The sequence below is a fragment of the Pavona decussata genome, unplaced genomic scaffold (genome assembly GCF_977016875.1).
Source record: "Pavona decussata unplaced genomic scaffold, jaPavDecu1.1 SCAFFOLD_102, whole genome shotgun sequence".
NCBI lineage: Eukaryota > Metazoa > Cnidaria > Anthozoa > Scleractinia > Agariciidae > Pavona > Pavona decussata.
This window is the reverse complement of record NW_028145517.1, coordinates 7,364,666-7,385,000: the sequence shown is the minus strand read 5'-3', so window position 1 is coordinate 7,385,000 and position 20,335 is coordinate 7,364,666. Positions and strand designations below refer to the sequence as shown.

At 34.5% G+C, this 20,335-nt stretch overlaps 2 long non-coding RNA genes across 7 annotated transcripts in view; one reads left to right on the top strand and one right to left on the bottom strand.

Annotated features, from left to right (window-relative positions):
- The window catches only part of LOC146472014 (uncharacterized), a 13,448-nt gene extending 5,025 nt beyond the window's left edge, over nucleotides 1-8,423 (top strand). The window contains exons 3-4 of one of the 2 annotated variants that reach the window (XR_014866750.1): nucleotides 1,376-5,097; nucleotides 5,446-8,423. This is a non-coding gene — a long non-coding RNA (uncharacterized LOC146472014). Of the gene's footprint in view, nucleotides 1-1,375; nucleotides 5,346-5,445 lie in introns of those variants that run through there. The other variant, XR_014866749.1, reaches the window with a different exon arrangement.
- The window catches only part of LOC146472013 (uncharacterized), a 22,984-nt gene extending 3,003 nt beyond the window's left edge, over nucleotides 1-19,981 (bottom strand). Inside the window, exons 1-4 of one of the 5 annotated variants that reach the window (XR_014866746.1) lie at nucleotides 19,874-19,965; nucleotides 19,324-19,370; nucleotides 17,373-17,537; nucleotides 15,317-15,451 (exon numbers count right to left, since the gene is read on the bottom strand). This is a non-coding gene — a long non-coding RNA (uncharacterized LOC146472013). Of the gene's footprint in view, nucleotides 1-14,973; nucleotides 15,114-15,316; nucleotides 15,452-17,372; nucleotides 17,538-19,098; nucleotides 19,184-19,323; nucleotides 19,371-19,873 lie in introns of those variants that run through there. The other 4 variants (XR_014866745.1, XR_014866748.1, XR_014866744.1 and 1 more) reach the window with 4 other exon arrangements.
- Between the last annotated feature and the right edge of the window lie 354 nt (nucleotides 19,982-20,335).

Sequence of the window (20,335 nt, the reverse complement as noted above, 5' to 3'; positions counted from 1 at the left end):
AATTAAGTACATGATCATGTCACCCAAGGTGAATTTTCTTTATATTTTAATAACTTCTCCCTACTATTTTTATAAGAAAAGTATGGGGACAAGGTAGGAAAACATACATACATACAAACATACATACACTGTACATACATACAATACACTTTACTGAGCGTCCCTGAAAGGCTTTTTCAGCATCAATATAAAATAATTACAAATTAAAGAAGAAGAAACCTATTAATTTTATATGACAATTTTGACATCACATGCTAATCAATTCCTTTATCAAAAGTTTCTTCAAAATATTAGCATCTGTTATTTGCTTGAAATCCATACTGAGGGCCTGTTCCATATTTTTACACCACGATAGTAAAAGGCATGCTGGCCAGCAGCAATTCTACAAGATGGAATATTAAGAGTGTCCCTGTATCTTGGCTGTCTATCGTTGATAGTAGACTGAGTAAAAAAAAATTGTCTGACAGATAGCTAGGTGACGAGTTGTTATTCTTTGATATCAGGGATTAAAGGGTTGAGAGCATATCATACATTTGGGCAACACACACCTAAATTACATTGCCTTCACACAACAAACTAAACTTTGAGCACTTCTGATGTATACTGTATTGTGTAATTAATAATACAAATTGGTTCATGTGAATGATAAAAAAACTGGTTGACAACAAACAAAACTAGTCTCTGTTTAAATCTTGCCAACCTTTCTGAAGCTAATAAACTCATATCTGTGGTGTGACTGTATTTCAATATTATTAAGGGCACCCAATGTGAAAATTTATGAAAACTTAACTTCAATTGTCCTTTTCTGTTTCACTGAGCATTCTCAGTATTCCCAATTACAAATTGATCTGCTTGAATTCTTGAATGGAATGTTTACAGTCATGTTGTTACCAGTAACACGTGACCTATGCCTTCAAAAGAGTCTGCTAAAATATTGTGTTTTGGTAACAAAAAATCTGTTTAAATTATTTTGAATTCTGACAAGATTGAAGATAAAAGTAGTAAAATTGATTTCTAAGCCAGTTCAAATAGAGATTATTTGTTGCTTATATTGACTGAAACATGACTGTTGTATGAATTAAAGACAAAATGGGGAAAGGGTTCGTCGCTTTTTACCTGTGGGTTTACTTCTTTTGTTCTTAAACTGGGATTTCCTTTTCCTTTTCTCTTCGATCATATTATTTTTAAACTAGGAATAATTCCTTTCTTTTATCTTTTAATCAGTGTATAATTTCAGTGTTCTTTATTTGAGAAAAAAATTAATGGAAATCATACACTAATTTAACAATTACGGCAAAACAAAACAAAAATCCCAAGTGATAAAAATATCTGCTGGCTGCTAACAACAGCTCTGACTGAGTAAAATTTTTTGCAGGCTCAGCAAGTGCTGGATCATTTTTGTCTCAACTGGATTGTGACAGTTATTATGCATTTGAGGAGTATGTTTGCCAAGTTTAAGATCCTTGTTTTTTAAAATAGAGAAGATATGGTCAACCGCTGCCTACAACTACGAACCACTCATTGATAACATCAACAAAACAGACAAACAATACTAACAATTTCACTAACAATAGACCAGCGGACTTTTGACTTACAAAAGACGGATGAAAACGCACCAATCAATGGAAACGTAAAACAGTGACCTTTTCAGGACTAGCACTCACCTACATAGATGATCAGAATTTACATATAGTTTTGTTAAGTATGAAAATTTTAGACACGTTTGTATGAAGACAGGCATAGTTGTGCCTGTCTTCATATAGACATCTGCAAAAATTCCTTAATTTACATAACTACACCTTTGCTATTTTAAAAGACATTTATTTTAGTTCTCAAACTGGCTTGACCTGATTCAGTGATTCTTTGTTACACTGTACCTGGTCTACATCAAAATAATTTTTGTAAATTACTGTGTTAAGCCGCCGTTACACGTTGAAACTTTTAGCTGAAACTTGTGTGCAACAGTGCTGCAAAAGAAGTTTCAGCAGGCGTTGCACCATGTAAGATGGTCGGTTAGTGGTTTCATGAAACCTTCTTGAACTTCCGTTGCGAGACAAGTTTCATGAAAAGTAGAATCGCTTTCTACTTCTGCAACTGCTTGCAACGGTTGCAGTGGTGAAAAAAAGAAGAGTTTCACTGTGAAACTGGTCTCGTTTGTTGTTGCCCATAAGTTTCAGCTAAAAGTTTCAATGTGTAACAGCGGCTTTAGAGTTCTTGCCAATTGGCACGATGTTGCATCTGCCAAGATCAAATTTCAAAGTATGCAGTGTTGTTTGAAAGCAGTCAGACCTCTATAGTTTCTTTTCAATACCAAAGGAAAACTTATGAACCAAACCTAGTGAAGAATCTTTATGAAAACATTAATGAGTTAGTGAAAATAAAAGGACTTTGATGCGCAAGTTATGAATCAAATAAGGCACATGCACAAATAAGTATTATGGCTATTAAATGTTTATTTGGATTACATTTATTACAGTGTTTACACTGTAGAAAAGAAGAAGAAACAGAAACAAAACACAGTTAGAACTGCATGTACAGTAAGTAGTACATGCACAGACAACATTGGTGTAGCCCTTGTCCCAAAAACCCATTTCCCAGATTTCAGTTATTTCTTGCTCTTCTCATTGCTCTCCATAATTCCTTATGATACTAGTGGGGAGAATTTGTTGAAACATCATTACCTTTCATCTTTGGTGTTCATTTGCTTTGTTCTCGTCACTAATTTACAAGTTTGATCAGTGAGTGACTTTATAAGGGGAAAATAGATACTCATCACTATTGGGGCCTAAAGGGTTAAATCATCTTTTGCGGTATCTGTCAGATACAGGAATGGGAAATAAAAATTGGGAATTGAGAGACCATAATGAGTGAATGAGATTTTGAGAATAATGACTATAACCAGCAAAAGAAAAGTTAACCTTCATTGTCTTTTTAGTTAACTTAAGTTGACGAGTAGGCATAAGCTCTTTATGCACCATGTCTTTCAGTTTAAGGGCTTGCTCAAGAATGATGCTAAGTGGTCATGTGGCCATGAATTCCAAATTGGGCCAAGTTTGAGTACTTTTCTTTAACATAGTCACTATCTGATAAGAAACATACATGTAGCTCAGTGACAATTTTGTTATCTCAAGGCTTAAATTTGAATAACTAGTGTGGCTTTTTCCTGATCTTATAGCTACATCTAATTGGATTAGTGGAAGCAATGGAAAGTAAGCATAATAACTTAAAAACTTGTGATGAAACTATAAGTCTTTCATGAAAATCAGTCTTTATGCCAAACTAGAACGTCTTTGGAACAACTTACATTTCATGACCAGATTGCCACATTTTTGAGCAGGCCCTTCAATTGAAATCTCTGTATCAAACGTTTTACCTTGATTGTGGTGATTAAGTGTGGAAAGCTAAGGTATAAGTTGAAAGTTACCATATCATGACCACCATGAAGTAAGCTGTTCTTGAAGTTATCATTCAAAATTGCTGGGTTTTTGCATTTATTGTTGCTGATTCTTGTGGTTGTATCAATAATTTATTACAAAAAAAACCCGACTTCTAGTGTGATATGCTAGAATGTACTCACCAGAGTGTACAGTATTAGGATGAAAATTAGGCCAAAATCCATAGTCTACAGTATAAGGATGAAAATTTGGCCAAAAATCAGAGTGTATAGTATTAGGATGAAAATTAGGCCAAAATCCATAGTCTATAGTATAAGGATGAAAATTAGGCCAAAAATCAGAGTGTATACAGTAGTATTAGGATGAAAATTAGGCCAAAATCCATAGTCTATAGTATAAGGATGAAAATTAGGCCAAAAATCAGAGTGTATACAGTAGTATTAGGATGAAAATTAGGGAAGTATTAGTGTATGTAAACAAAATAATGGTGATGAGTGACATTAGGAAATAATTTCACACGCATTTTGTCAAAATTCTAATAATTATTAGAATTGTGACAAAAAGCAAGTGAAATTATTTCCTAATTTCACGAGTAAATTACCATTTGATTACCTTTTAATATCATGGTTGACAAATTACGCTCACAATCGTGGTCGGTTCCATCTTGTTTACACACGCAGGCAAAAAACCGCTCCAGTACTTTATCCAACTGCTCAGGAAGAAGCATCTCAGGGTTTTTCTCAAGGCCATTTTCATCACACCAGTTCTCAAAAACCTTCACCCAGTTAATTGTGCTCTTTCACGTATTTAGGTTTTCTGCAGCGTCTTTTAATGCCTTAAAATTTTTCATCCATAACATCTTTAAACCTGGACGCCATCTTGGCACTGTATAGGAAACGTTGCCATAGCAATTTTGTAATTTTACAAGTGAAATTATAAATTAATGCTGAAAAATTAAGGATAAATTTGTCACCCATGATATTATGATGAAAATTAGGCCACAAATCAGAGTGTATAGCATCAGGATGAAAATGAGGCCAAAAGCCATATTGTCTACTATTACCCTGAAAATTAGACCAAAATCCATAGTCTATAGAATTAAGATGAGAATAATACCAAAATCCATAGTCTATAGTATTTGGATGAAAATTAGACCAAAATCCATTGTCTATAGTATTAAGATGAAAATTAAGCAAACAACCATGGTCTATAGTATTAGGATGAACATTAGACCAAAATCCATAGTGTATAGTATTAGGACGAAAAATTTGGCCAGAAACCATATTTACTCCGTACTATTAGGATGAAAATTAGGCCAACAATCAGAGGATATAGTAAATCCATAGTCTATAGTATTAGGATGAAAATTAGACCAAAATCCATTGTCTATAGTATTAAGATGGAAATTGGGCAAAAATCCATAGTGTATACTATGAGGATGAAAATTAGACCAAAATCTATAGTCTATGGTATTAGGGTAAAAAATTAGGCCAAAATCCCTAGTCTATAGTATTAGGATGAAAGGGAGGCCAAAATCCATAGTTGATATTAGTATTAGGATGAAAATTAGGCCAAAATCCATAGCCTATAGTATTAGGATGAAAATTAGATCAAAATCCATAGTGTATAGTATTAGGTTAAAAACTAGGCCAAAAACCATAGTCTATAATATTAGGATGAAAATTGGGTTAAAAAAATCAGAGTGCATAGTATAAGGACGAAAATTAGATCAGAAACCATAGTCTATAGTATTAGGATGAAAATTAGGCCAAAATCCATAGTCTATAGTATTAGGATGAAAATTAGGCCAAAATCCATCGTCTATAGTATTAGGATGAAAATTAGGCCAAAATCCATAGTCTATAATATTAGGATGAAAATTAGCACAAAATCCAGTGTATAGTATATGGGAAAAAATTAGGTCAAAATCCATACTCTATAGTATTAGGATGAAAATTAGTCCAAAATCCATAGTGTTTAGTTTTAGGTTGAAAATTGGGCCAAAACCATAGTCTAATATTAGGATGAAAATTGGGTTAAAAAATCAGAGTGTATAGTATAAGGTCGAAAATTAGATCAGAAGCCATAGCCTATAGTATTAGCATGAAAATGAGACCAAAATCCATAGTGTATAGTATTAGGATGAAAATTTGGCCCAAAACCATAGTCTATAGTTTGAGGATGAAAATTTGGTAAAAAAAAGTGTATAATATTAGGATAAAAGTTGGGTCAAAATCCATAGTCTATGGTATTAGGATGAAAATTAGGCCAAAATCCATAGTCTATAGTATTAGGAGGAACATTAGACTGAAATCCATAGTGTATAGTATTAGGTTGAAAATTGGTCCAAAAACCATAGTCTATAATATTAGGATGAAAATTGGGTTAAAAATCAGAGTGTATAGTATAAGGACGAAAATTCGATCAGAAGCCATAGTCTATAGTATTAAAATGAAAATTGGAGCAAAATCCAGTGTATAGTATTAGGATGAAAATCAGGGCCAGAAATCTGAGTGTATGGTATTAGGATGAAAATTAGACTAAAAATCATAGTCTATAATATTAGGATTAAAATTAGGCCAAAATCCATAGTCTATAGTATTAGGATGAAAATCGGGTCAAAATCCATAGTGTGTAGTATTAGGATGAAAACTATGCTAAAAACTCAGTGTGTAGTATTAGGGCGAAAGTTGGGCCGAAAAGTAGCGTGTATGGTATTAGGATGAAAATAAGACGTAAAAATAGAGTGCATAGTATTAGGATGAAAATTTTGCTGATAACTGGAGTTTATAGTATTAGGATGGACATTAGGCATTAAAAGTGTATAGTATTAGGATGAGAATTACGCCGAGGAGTAGAGTGTATACTATTAGAATGTAAATTTAGCCAAAAACCATAGTGTATAGTACTAGGATGGAAATTATGCTGAAAGCTAGAGTGTATAGATTTATACTAAAAATTAGGCGAAAACCAGAGTATTGGGATGAAACCTTGGCCAAACACCAGAGTGTATAGCATTAGGGTGAAAATTAGGGCGAAAAGTAGAGTGTATAATATTACATGTAGTGTGAAAATTAGGCCAAAACTAGAATGTACAATATTTAATTGGAAATTTTGCCAAAAACTAGTGTATACTATTAGGATGAAAATTAGGCCAAAAACAAGTGTATAGTATTATAATTTACCACGATTTGGACTCCAATGAATTCTTTGATGTGCAAAAGCTCAGCACCCCCCCCCCCCCCCCCCCTATTTCTATAGCATTTGTATCTTTAAAATGTGAGTAAGAATTTCAGCTGCCTTGTCTGGTCACTTAAATCTATTCTGGAGAAAGACATTTAAATATTAGGCACTAATGCTATTTGGAAGATCACTCACCAAAAATGAGGAAGTGATTTTGAATTATGCTGTTGCTTGCCAGTATTTGCATTGCTCATGTCTTCAGGCCTAGATTTGGTTTTGCTTTCATTGAATACATGTATTGAGATACATGAAAAGTAATCAAATTTTAGAAACCATGTGATGGTTGGCTTTCCTGATGGAAATAAAACTGTCACCATCACTAAGGAAAAGTTGCATCCAAATTTTTTTGCAGTGAAAACAGTGTGAGTGGTAAATCACAAATTATCATTTATCCATGATGACATCAGTCAATGACGTCTCTGTTGGGTGAAAGTGAGCAGGGGAGGTAGCTGAAATTTGGCCACAGATGTGTAACGTGAAAACTAGTGTAAATCTGCTTACAGATAAAAGGGTTGAGCGGCCATTACACGTTGAAACTTTTAGCTGAAACTTGTGTGCAATGGTGCAGCAAAACAAATTTCATGAAGCGGTGTTACATGGTGAAACTCTTGTTTTTTAACCTCTGTGACCGTTGCGAGCGGTTGCAGAAGTAGAAAGCCATTCTACTTTTCGTGAAACTTGTCTCGCAACGGAAGTTTGAAAAAGTTTCATGAAACCAACCATTTTACATGGTGCAACGTTTGCTGAAACTTGTTTCACAGCACCGTTGCACACAACTTTGAGCTAAAAGTTTCAACATGTGACAGTGGCTTTGGTTTCTTTACAAACTGTGGTGTTCGATCGGGGGGGGGGGGGGGGTGGTGAGAGTAGAAACAAATGGTTGGTTTCATGAACAGAGTGGATAGCTTATGGTACTTTGGCCACTGTAAAGAGGTTCAAGTGCTGAGTAAATTGCTCTGACGAAGGGCTGATTGAAACGTCAGCAGTTGAATCTCTTTTGCCAAATTACTGTATGAATGTGACATTCATGGAATCTGCTTAGACTACTGTTTACCAGATTGTGATGTTTTACCTTTCATGCCTTGTTACTAGCTAAGTTTTTTTAAGTTAATTTTTGACATCTCACTTAAATCTGATAACTTTCATTGTAATTTTGCCGTTAGCATATGACAAGTTCAGATTCGAATTTGCCGAATTTTGCAAAATGTAAAGTTTCACACCGATGTGATTGAAACTCAAGGAAAGAATAGAAAAACAGAAGCAATTTTTTTTTACAAAGAAATTTATTGTCTAGGTAACAGCCATACATTTCATTGAAAAATTTGGACTTTGGTATATTATAGGACTAGATCTCTATGAAATTTAATAATTTTGCTTATTTTTAGTGTAGTGAATTTGTTCCTGAACTTGTCTTTAGTGTAATGTAATATTTAAAAATGTCACATTATTAATTTGTATTTTGTTTTTAAAATAATCAGCATCCAACTTGTTGACTTCACAAAATGAAAAATCAGAAGGTACTATGTATACAACGAAAAATAACAATAAAAACGACAAAAAATGTTTTGAACTGGTGTTGGCTACTGTTATAATGTGGGTTCTGGAATAATTTAAATTTCAATAACATTCAATATGCGTGATGTCAGAATAAATTGAAATTCATAAATGACATCAAATCCTCAATTATACATGATATCTGACTTGCATGTATGAATATTCACCGGCATTAGACTCAGATTCAGAATCATTTTCAAACTTGATTCCGATACTGATACTGGATCTGAATCTAAGTCTATGATAATCAGAAACGATCCTGAATCTGAATCTAAGTCTTATGCCAATGAATATTCATGTATTTAAATGCGATGTGACGTCATCGTTCATGCATAATTGATGATTGGCGTCATATGCATCTTATTTTCTTTAATATATTCCATCTGCCTTTGAGTACTCATAAGAAAAATCAAAATGTAAGACCCTCAACCAAAAAACCTCACCACATTGAATTCAATGTTTTTTATTAACAGCACAATATAATACAATTACACGTTAAAAAGGGAAAACTTAAGTTACTTTATAAAGAACGTGATTCCAGTCAAAACTTTCAGATTTTGTGTTGGAGTTGTGGATGTTATGTTAGAACAAATTTTGTGGCAAAATTGATTTTCTGTTGCAGCGAGTCTAAGCTAATGTCAAATTTTGTGGTCAAACAAATTTAATGATGCAAGGAGTTTAAAACATTCCTTGCCACAAAATTAATTTTGTCACAAAGTTTGAACTTGATAACTGTTGCGAACATAATTTGGCAAAACAAAATTTATTCTAACGTAACATTCACTACTCCAACAAAGGAAATTGAAAATTGAATTTTGAGAGGAATCACACTCCATAACTATACCCTGGAAATACAGAATTCAACTAGAAGTTGACAACAGGTTACTTTCTAAAATGGTCACCATTTTAGGCTTGTAAATATTAACAACTAAAGGGTTTGATGGAAGAAGCATATGGGACAATTTGACCTTGAAATCGGAATTTTTCCAAAACAGCCGTTTTCACCAGAGAAGAATTTATAAATAATTTCTTTGGTTAAGTTAAAGAAGACAGAAGCCAATTCCTCGAATTTAGGACTGCAGGTCAAAATGGAGATTATTTGAAGCAATTTGGATTAGTAGGCAAGGTCACATATCCCTGTTTCTCCAAGCCCTTCATCCTCAGGCATAATTTACAGCAACATACAAGAAACCCTTAGAGCGAACAATAAATATGAACTTCAGTCTGCAACGAGAATTATTTCTGCCCATTGTTATAAAGATGGATACAATTGAAGGGTTAGAAATGAAAACATTGTACGCAATGTTTCGACCCTTAAAGTGCCCCTGGGACGAAAATTTCATTTTTCATCTTTTTGCATTTTCGTGTAAAATATGACCTTCTTACTCATGTTACAAATTTCAATCCTTTACAGCGATTGGAAGTATTTTTTTAGCTTTTTATTCGACATTTCACGGCCGCCGTTACTTGGCCTTGTTCCGGAAGTTAAGGCTCAAATTACAGGAAGTGACGTCATTGGCTCAACACGAAAAATTCCACATGGCTAATTTTCATATGGATTGTACTTCATAAACTGTATTCTGCTGTTATTTAGTTCGCAACATAGTATAGACTATGGATTTTGGCCTAATTTCCATCCTTACACTATACACTCTGATTTTTGGTCTAATTTTCATCGTAATACTATAGACTATGGATTTTGGCCTAATTTTCATCCTAATACTATACACTCTGATTTTGGTCTAGTTTTCATCCTTATACTATAGACTACGAAGTTTGTCCTAATTTTCATCCTAATACTATATGCTATGGATTTTGGCCTAATGTCCATCCTTATACTATACACTCTGATTTTTGGTCTAATTTTCATCGTAATACTATAGACTATGGATTTTGGCCTAATTTTCATCCTAATACTATAAAGATGATGGATTTTGGCCTTATTTTCATCGTAAAAGTACAGACTATTGATTTTTAATTATAGTAGTTCTCGTACTAATGCTATCAACTATAGATTTTTGTATAATTTTCATCCTAATACTATACACTCTCATTTGTGGCCTAACTTTCATCCTAACACTATAGAGTATGGTTTGGGATCTCCTTTTCATTTTAATTCTATTAACTATAGCTTTTGGTCTAACTTTCATCCTAATACTATGCACTCTAACGTTTGGCCTAATTTTCATCCTGCTTAAACTATACACTCTGTTTTTTGGCCACAATGTCATTGTAAAATTATACATTCTGATGTTTCATACTTATACTATACACTATAGATTTTTGTCTAATTTTCATCCTAACACTATTCACTCTAATTGTTGGCCTAATTTTCATCCTTATACTATGCATTCTGATTTTTGGCCTAATTTTCATCCTTATACTTAATTGTCATCGTAATACTATAAACAGACTGTGAATTTTGGCCTAATTTTCATCCTAATACTATACGCTATGGATTTCAGCCTAATTTCCATCCTTATACTATACACACTAATTGTTGGTCTAATTTTCATCGTAATACTATAGACCATGGATTTTAGCCTAATTCTCATCCTAATTCTACATACAGACAATGGTTGTGGGTCTAATTTTCATCCTAATACTATAAACAATGGTTTTTGGCATGATTTTCATAATAATACTATAGACTATGAATTGTGGCCTAATTTTCATCCTAATTCTTCAGACTATGGTTTTTGGTGTAATTTTCATTGTAATACTATAGACTATGAATTTTGGCCTAGTTTTCATCCTAATAGTATAGACTATGGTTTTTGGCATAAGTTTTGTTGTAATACTAGACTGAATTTTGGTCTAATTTTCATCGTAATACTATAGACTATGGTTTCTGCCCTAATTTTCATCCTAATGCTATACACACTGAACTTCGGCCTAATTTTCAAACTTATACTATAGACTATAGCTTTTTGCCTAATTTTCATCCAAATACTACACGCTCTGATTACGCGCCTTATAACATAGAGGGCAAAATTACTGAAGCTGATTGTTCGAAACAGAGGGCATTTTTTCTTAATTTTCCTTTCACCGAGGGCAAAATTACTCACTCCTGATTGGTGGAGTTGTGAAAACACTTGCTCCTGATTGGGTGAGCATGCCATTTCTACGTTTTGTTTGCTTCTCATTTTGTGCCACGACAACAACTTCTTTCAAGTTCAAGTTGGAGTTTCACTTTTTAAGCCGGATTGCTTCCGCCAAAAATACTTGGATATCAAGTGCTACAGCTACAGAGCAAATTCCTAAAGGTGTGCTTTCGTTTCTTACAAGAAACAGCAAGAGATTATTTGTGTCAAAAGCTAAAAACTTGATCGGATTTGTTTGGTTGAAAAACTGAAATCATTCATGGCTGCCACTAAGTGCTTTCACCTCGCTACGGCTTCTTTCAATGAACGATAACCGAACAATAATAACGCAGTGCCCTTCTGATGGGAAGAAGGAGCAGGTCTAATTCAGTGAAAGAAATTACTCTGCAAGTTCCTTCTTTGGACCCACAGTTTGCTATTTTTATTGATCTGTAATCGTGTGATTTTCAAGTGGTAGAAAACTTCACTGCGCAGGTGAAGCAAAAATGATTATTTAAAATGCCTAAGATTTGGTTCAATTGTTGTTAGTATGCTTATGAATTCAACTTTTATTTTCTCTTAATAAAATGTATATAACAATCAACTTTTCTCATTTTTGTCTGTTTTGTATGCTAAGAAACAGGTGAATTGTTTGTTTGTTTTGCTTATGGTTGAGTGTTTTATAGGGCTGCTTCTGTTTTACGAAGTGCCTGGATAGTTTTCAGAAAATTTTGCCCTCTATGTCATAAACACATAATCAAAATGAGTCCTCGTAGAATTAAGGATTAATTTTCTCTTGTATTTTCAAATTTTTTGCAAATTGCCCTCGTCGCTGCGCGACTGAAAATACAAAAATATGAGATTACATGTACTAATTTTCATCCTAATACTATTCACTATGGGTTTTGGCCTAGTTTTCACCCTAATACTATAGACTATGGGTTTTGGCCTAATTTTCATCCTAATAGTATACACTCTGAATTTTGGCCTAATTTTCATACTAATACCATAGAGTATAGATTTTTGTCTAATTTTCATACTAATACTATACACTATGGTTTTTGGCCTAAGTTTAATCCTAATACTATAGACTATGGTTTTGGGTCTATTTTTCATCTAATTCTATTGACTATAGATTTTTTTGTCTAATTTTCATCCTAATACTATACACATTAATTTTTTGTCTTATTTTCATCCTAATACTATACACTTTAATTTTTGGACTAATTTTCATCCCAATACTATAGACAATGGATTTTGACCTTATACTATACACTCTGATTTTTAGCCTAATTTTCATACTAATAGTATACATGTAGACTATAGATTTTTGTCTAATTTTCATCCTTATGCTATACACTCTGGTGCTTGGCTTAAGTTTCATCCTAATACTATAGAGTATGATCTTGGCCATTGGTCATTTCACGTTTACGAAATTAAGTTATACTATGGGGTACACTGACTCAGCGATGCCTTGAGATTCTGCCCTTCCCGACTGAAGCCCGACCGCAATTATAGGGAGCTTTAGCAACGACAATGGTGACGGCAGCGAAAACATCACTACTAAAATAAATTTGCGTTTTTTCAAACGCCGTCACGATTATACCAATTCGCTTTAATAGTGTAAAATATACGTGAAATTTCCTGGAGTTGAATTCTTGGAGATCACACCCAAGTTTGGAAAGAGAAAGAAAAATTTATCGTGTGTTTACGTCCTCCATAAACGTTCAATCAGGAAATTTCACGTCCTAGTCATGCAGTGACTGCAAAGAAATGTACCAGAAAATAGTGTTTTTGGTGTAATTTTCATCCTAATACTATAGACAATGGATTTTGGCCTAATACTATAATACACTTTGATTTTTGGCCTCATTTTCCTGCTAATACTATGGGCTATGGATTTTGGCCTAATTTTCCCACTAATACTGTACACTATGATGTTTGTTCTAATTTTTGTTGCAATACTATATAGACTATGGTTTTTGGCCTAATTTTCATGCTAATACTATCGATTCCAGTAAGAACTAAAAGCCATTTCTAGAACATCTTGTATTTTGGTGGTAAAGTTTACTCTAGTCGGTAATTATTACTCACTTGTGATGGCTTTTAGAAATGTGACGCTCTGATTGGTTAAGACTGGGTAACTTTTACCCTCACTGGTAACATACTAGTTATTTTTAGTGCATTTGAAAATACTTTCATAAAGTTTGTCTCTTTTGAAGTTCTCTTACATTGATCTTATGCACATTTTTGCCAAGCTGAATCACTGGGAAGATTTTGGCAATGTGCTAAGAAATCTAACAGTGAAAATCACAAGCCAAAAATATTTACATGCAAGACAGGTCTTGGAAGGAAAAATGCCATTCCTTGTACTTTTGAGGGTCTTTGCAAGGGACTTGGCAAGATAAACTTTTGGATCAATGTTAATGTAATTTAGGGGAGACAGTTTAACCCAATGCTTGATCCCCGATCCCTGGTTTTCCAGTGTCATTTAACTTTGATTGAATTTGCATCGTTCACGTAAAACTCTTCTAGTCAGTCCTTCTCTCTAGTCAGATCTTTTGGGATGATCTAACAAAATGCATTGTATTTTTGGCAACATTTAGTCAAATGCACCATGTTGTCAAACAGATCTCAACTTTCATCCACTCTATTATTAAACTTTGTCAGATCTTAACTTTTCATTAAATGAAACCCTTGAGCCTGACGTGTGCAATATTCATTGTTGTGTGCACTGTTGAGTTGCATGCATTTCTGGACTAACCTACATGTAAAGGTACACCTGTAGTTTACTATACTAAAAAAAATTAAAATACAGCTGTAGATGCTGGAGTGTTTATGACATACACCCTAGATACAGCCATTCAATTTTAAGTACGGTGTCTACTAATACTGAAGTATTATTTTTTGTGTGGTTAATGACAATGCAGGGAAAGCAGATCTTAGCAAGGGCTATTGAAATCCAAAAAGATTTTTGGGGGTAACCATGCCTTTTTTTAGAGATAATTATTTTAGCAACAATTATTCCAACAAACAGTAAAATACAAAGGAATGTATGGTATGTTTTTGCAAATTGAAACTTTATTATCTCTGAAAAATGTATGGTTACCCCAACTTTTCTTTTTGCATACCAAGAGCACTTGCTAAGTTCTGCTTTCTCCACATAGTTTTAGACCATGCAAAAATAACTCTGTAATTAGTAGGCACCACCCATAGGAAACCAGAGTATCCCAAGATGCACAGAACATACGCACAGTACAAAAAGTAAGCACTGTCCTAATGTTATCAGGTAGCAGATTCACATCTACAGTGCAATTTGTGACAAGACATCAAAATAATATGGGATCCTAGTTCATGAAAAATTTTAAAAATTGCAAAAATCAGCATCACCTTGACTGTTGTACTATAGAAAGTCATATGGACGCAAGTTGAGAAAATGTCGAACATGATAGTGGGCAGGATACCAATAGTTCCTTTTGAACTAAAATGAACTTGCAATTAGCCACACTACCCTTTCGGTCTGCATGGTCACATAAGCCGGAGGCTTTGATGTGACAACCTTAATTGAAATAGCTCTGACTATACTCTATCAAATGGTGCCTTGACACATACTGAAGGTGGCAAACTCAATGGCAAACTCCAAAATCCCAAAAACCACGAGAAAACCTCCAACTGCTTCTTAAATCCATGTTTGACCACAAATCTTTGGATTTAAAGTAATTAACTAACAGAAGTAAAACAAAATGCTCACACCTAGCTTAAATAAAAACTACTTTTTCCAACTTGATTCTCCTTGAAAAGGGTGATGGCATTAAAACCAGACAATATTTGCATCAACCTATTTGTAAGGCCAATTGATAAGAGTTTGCAAACTTCAGTTTTTGTGTGAGGACTCCACTATTTAGGTCTGTGATGCCAAAAAAATGGCTGTTAAGGTGTTCTGGAAAAGGGAATGCATTGCTTAATTACTGGTCTGAGAATAAAGTTCATCTTGGAAAGAGGTATTTTGTTTGACACACCAGCAACCAATAATTATTGTACCTGTCTGTCTTGGAGATCTAATGACAGCCCTCCTTCACTGATCAGATTGTAGTCATGTTCAGAGAAAGTGATCGCTCCACATGTCATGAGGTACAAAGCAGCAGCAATATAATATCTCTATGATCTTAATGATCCCTATATAAAGTAAAAAGGAGAAAAATTATTTTACTGTTTTAATAACTTAAAAGTTAATAACTACTGTATAACTTACGTGCATTACGTCAATCACAATATTAGTAAAGTAGGGTTGCTCTATAAAGCACATGCATGAATTCGAGTTTTATTAAACTTTAATAAAGGGATGGGTAAAAATTGGAAATAATTATGTAGGGCTGTCATTAGATGCTGGCAGCGGGCTATAGCAAGGGCTGGTACCAAAAATGAAGATAACCACACCACTTTCTGATTATAAATGACCAACAGACAACAAGGATAAACAATAAACAATTAATTAATTATTCTTGATTACTGCAATCATTTTGATATTGAAGAATACTCTGTAAAATGTTAACATACTGCTTATTGTGTTCTGCATGGACTATTAGTCTATCACTATTACATGTAATACAGACTACTTATATATAATACAGTAGAACCCAGGTAACTCGAACTCTGAAGGGAACCAAAAAAACTGTTCGAGTTAGCGGGTTTCGAGTTATCGGGGTCGATTAAAATATTCAATTTTCTAGGTTAATAATTAATAGTTTATTGATTTTCAGCACTTTGGTATACAATAGAGTGCAAATTAAACTTATTTCACGAGAAACTAATACATTTTGTAACAACTGTAACGATTATGCATTCTTTTACAATGCAATACTGTGAATGTAACTTAGCTTATTTAAAACACTCAATTTGTGTTCCCTTTTGCGTCGTCCAGTCTTTGTTCTAGTGTCAAAATTAGATTACATGATAAGAAAAACTAATGGGATATCTCAATGGGCATCCATGGCGGGTTATAAGAACCAGAAAGTCGAGTTATCGGGGTAAATTTTTATCAAGGGAAACGAAATTTAGTTCAAGTTAGCAGGGTTTTCGAGTTATCCGAGTTCGAGTTAACCAAGTAAAAATAACTGAAAAGTTGGGTCAAATTCAAGGGAAATGAGACTCAGTTCGACTTAGCGGGGGAATTCGAGTTATCAGAGTTCAAGTTACTGGGGTTCTACCGTACTTTGAACTTGACAACAACATTAATAGCGGGCCATAAGGAGAGAGTGGCCAATACATGTAGGTTCAACAGTTTGAAAATGAGCCTTTCTTAATTACTCCGGGTCACCTGTGAAACAGGAATATTTCAGTGGAAAATTTGCAATTTGACCAATGATAACCACAATAAACACTCAACTTTAGGTATCCCCCGTACATATTTGAACATGCCATTATTCACAACTAAAATGCTTGCTTTAAAGTGATGTCAACCTTTCATGATCACCACTACTTCAAACTAGTTTAATAATTAAAATCAACTTTTATTATCCAACTGTACTTTGTGCTGTTCAAATAATGCCCAAAATGAGTACAAATATGATGTGATATATTTGTGCAGTTAGTAATTGTAGCAGTTGGGCGGTTATTTGTACAGGGAAAAAAAAACAGTTTTTCAACGTATGCATGCTCATGTTGCTTCAGGTTTTCCTCGTAGTTTTCTTTGCTACTAATCAGGAATGCTTGAGTTGGATAATTCTGTAAATTTCTTACTAGTTGTTTTGGTGTATAGTACCGCGGTTATTCCCAGTATATTTTTACTAGTTTGTATTTTGTCTTGCCTTGTAGGCTCATCAACATACAGAACACCTAGCAGACAGGGCATAGCTCTCGGTAAAGATGGACTTACTTCTCGACGCTCCGTCATTGCACAATATGTAATTTGTTTTAAAGAACCCAAACAGGAAAATGTTGGAAGAACTAGCAAAAGATGACTCCAGACATAAAAGAAGGAAAAGAAATAAAGCTAGGGTCTGAGTAATTTAAGGCTGGGTGTTCTTGTCATGCATGTGCAAGCATGACGAACTCAATCACGTTCATTGGAGAAGAAGCTGGACAAGGTTTTACATACAGTTGTAGGCTCCATTTCCGCCACTCCCTCACGTCCAGCTTTCCAATCCAGCAATAGAAATCAGATGCGTCCAGCCATCTCTTCGGGGGTGAGCATGGGCTCATCTCCTGAACAGCGGCTGCTAATCAGGCCTAGGCTTTATAATGTATTCAGGAAATGGAACACCTTAAAAAAGAAGCAAAGCAATCTCAAAAACAAAAATAGATAGTTAGAAAAAGCTTTGATTTCTCTCACACTAAAATTGAAACTCTGGAGAGGCAATTAGCAGAACAGAGCATTAAGGCTATTGGGGCGCTGGAAGGACATGTGAAAGTGCTAAAAAAGCAAGTTGAGGAAGAAATTAAGCAATGTGAGTTGCCTCTAGGAAGAGGCCAAGTAAAACCTTTTTCCAAGTTATCTTGGATTTCATTTTTTGATCAATGGTTCCTTCAACTAATTTGGAAATGAATCTAAAGTATTTACATGTCATGTCCATCATAACAATAATAAGGATGGCTTGAATCAAATTGGCTAGTCAAGCATTCATTTTTTAACCATAATACTGTTAATAATTATTCTTCCTCCTTGTTTTCTTTTAGACGATAGATAACTGATGACAGATCACTATAAAAACTGTCCTAGACTTGATAGGAATCTCACAAACTTGATTTAAATTTAAGGACGGTGCCTACTATTGTTACTGCGCATACGTTCTGCGCATCTCGAGATACTCGGGTTTCCTATGGGTAGTGCTCACTAATACAGGGATATTTTTGCACGGTTTAAAACTATGCGGAGAAAGCAGAACTTAGCAAGTGCACTTGGTATCCCAAAAGAAAATTGGGGGTAACCATGCATTTTTCAGAGATAATTAAGCTTCAATTTAGGAAAAACTGCCATACATTTCTTTATATTTTGGCGCTTTTTAGAAATATTGTTGCTTCATTATCTCTGAAAAATGCGTGGTTACCCCCAATTTTCTTTTTGGATTCCAATAGTCCTTGCAAAGGTCTGCTTTTCCCGCACAGTCATAAACCGCACAAAAATAGTTCTGTATTAGTAGGCACCGTCCTTAACCTACAGTGTGCATTCATTATAATTATCTCTCAGTTAGTACACGCGGTATGATATTCTTCCTCCTTGTTTTTTTTTTTTTTATGGACAATAGATAACTGATGACAGATTGCTATTCTTAATATAAAAAGTGTCCTAGACTTAATAGGAATCTCACAAACTTGATTTAAATTTAACCTACAGTGTGCATTCATTATAATTATCTCTCAGTTAGTACACGCGGTATGATATTCTTCCTCCTTGCTTTTTTTTTTTAATAGACAATAGATAACTGATGACAGATTGCTATTCTTAATATAAAAAGTGTCCTAGACTTGATAGGAATCTCACAAACTTGATTTAAATTTAACCTACAGTGTGCATTCATTATAATTATCTCTCAGTTAGTACACGCGGTATGATATTCTTCCTCCTTGCTTTTTTTTTTTTTATAGACAATAGATAACTGATGGCAGATTGCTATTCTTAATATAAAAAGTGTCCTAGACTTAATAGGAATCTCACAAAGTTGATTTAAATTTAACCCACATTTATTATATCTCTCGGTTAGTATGCGGGGGAGGGGGGGGGTCAATTTTGCAGGCCGTATTTCACTGTACAGTCCGCTAAATTTGAAAGTTTCCTTTCCCGCGTGCCCAGTTAACCTCAGAGTTATAATAAATATCTAACTAACCTCATTTTCTCGGTCCGTACTGTAAGTTACAGATCCTCGTTTTTTCTGTTGATTTAAATCAACGGGAAAAAAACTTGGTCCATAACTTACAGTGCGGACCAAGAAAACGAGGTCAGTAAGAGGTATGTACATCCCTTGTCAGACAACATGATGTGTTATCTACATCACCATGCCAGTAAAGGTAGCAAAGAAAACGAATTTAAAATGATGTATGATCTGCATAACCTAGCTGGGTCACTGGATAATACCTAACAGTCCAGTTTCAACTTATACTGCTGAATAAAAATACTAAATTGATTCACACGTGGTTTAAAATCATCTGAAGTAGTAATGAAACAAATACAGAGTTGTGAATAGCTGAACATTTCACTTTTTCCTTCTACAGATGTGCCTTTTGTCTGTTTATTCAGCAGTCAAAGGTACTCAATCAAATCTCCCACTGAGGGGACGGGTTTCACCGCACTCCCCCCCCCCGCCCCAGGGGGGTTTACATTGATAGGTGCATAAGACTAGCAATTCGAGTGAAAAAACCAAGTCAAATTTATGAATTAAGTAAATAAAACATTATAAACTATTGTTGCCTTTCCAACGTTTGGTTAAAAAGCGTTCTCGTGCAGTTTTGAGTCATTCTATTAAAAATCAATGTAGGAGCGATTTTCGCGCAATTCGACTCGGCTCGAATTCTTCCATAACACACTTTTCTTATCCCACTCTGACTTTATGCCTCAAGAAAAACCAACATACAAATATGTCTGTAAAAATCACTCGCACATACCTTATCACAAACTTGCAGCCCCACAAAAATAACCCAAGGCACTTCAAAATTCCCGCTATCGAACCCATCAGCTTCGCAGCCAACAAGATGGCCGCCACGGCGCGCGTTGACCCATGAAAACATCACGCGGTCAACACTGGGTACCAGAGTCTAATTGAGCCCTAACTGGGGGAGGGACAAGAACAGTTTCCAGTGACCGTATTTATTTCCGGAATGGAAATAGCTTTCAAGACAACTTCCTGCAATCATTTCGTTACCAGACAACCAGAAAAATCAATTTCGAGTTCTCGTTCGAGCTGCCAGAAATAACGAACAAAATTCGCAGCTATTTGCCGCGGGGCACAAAAAATTTAGTTCAATAAATCCAATAACTTTTGTTTAATGAGGGTTATTCAGCCAGAATTAGCGAAGAAGGAATCGATCCGCCAATTTATAGAGTGCATCATCCTTTAAACAACAGTT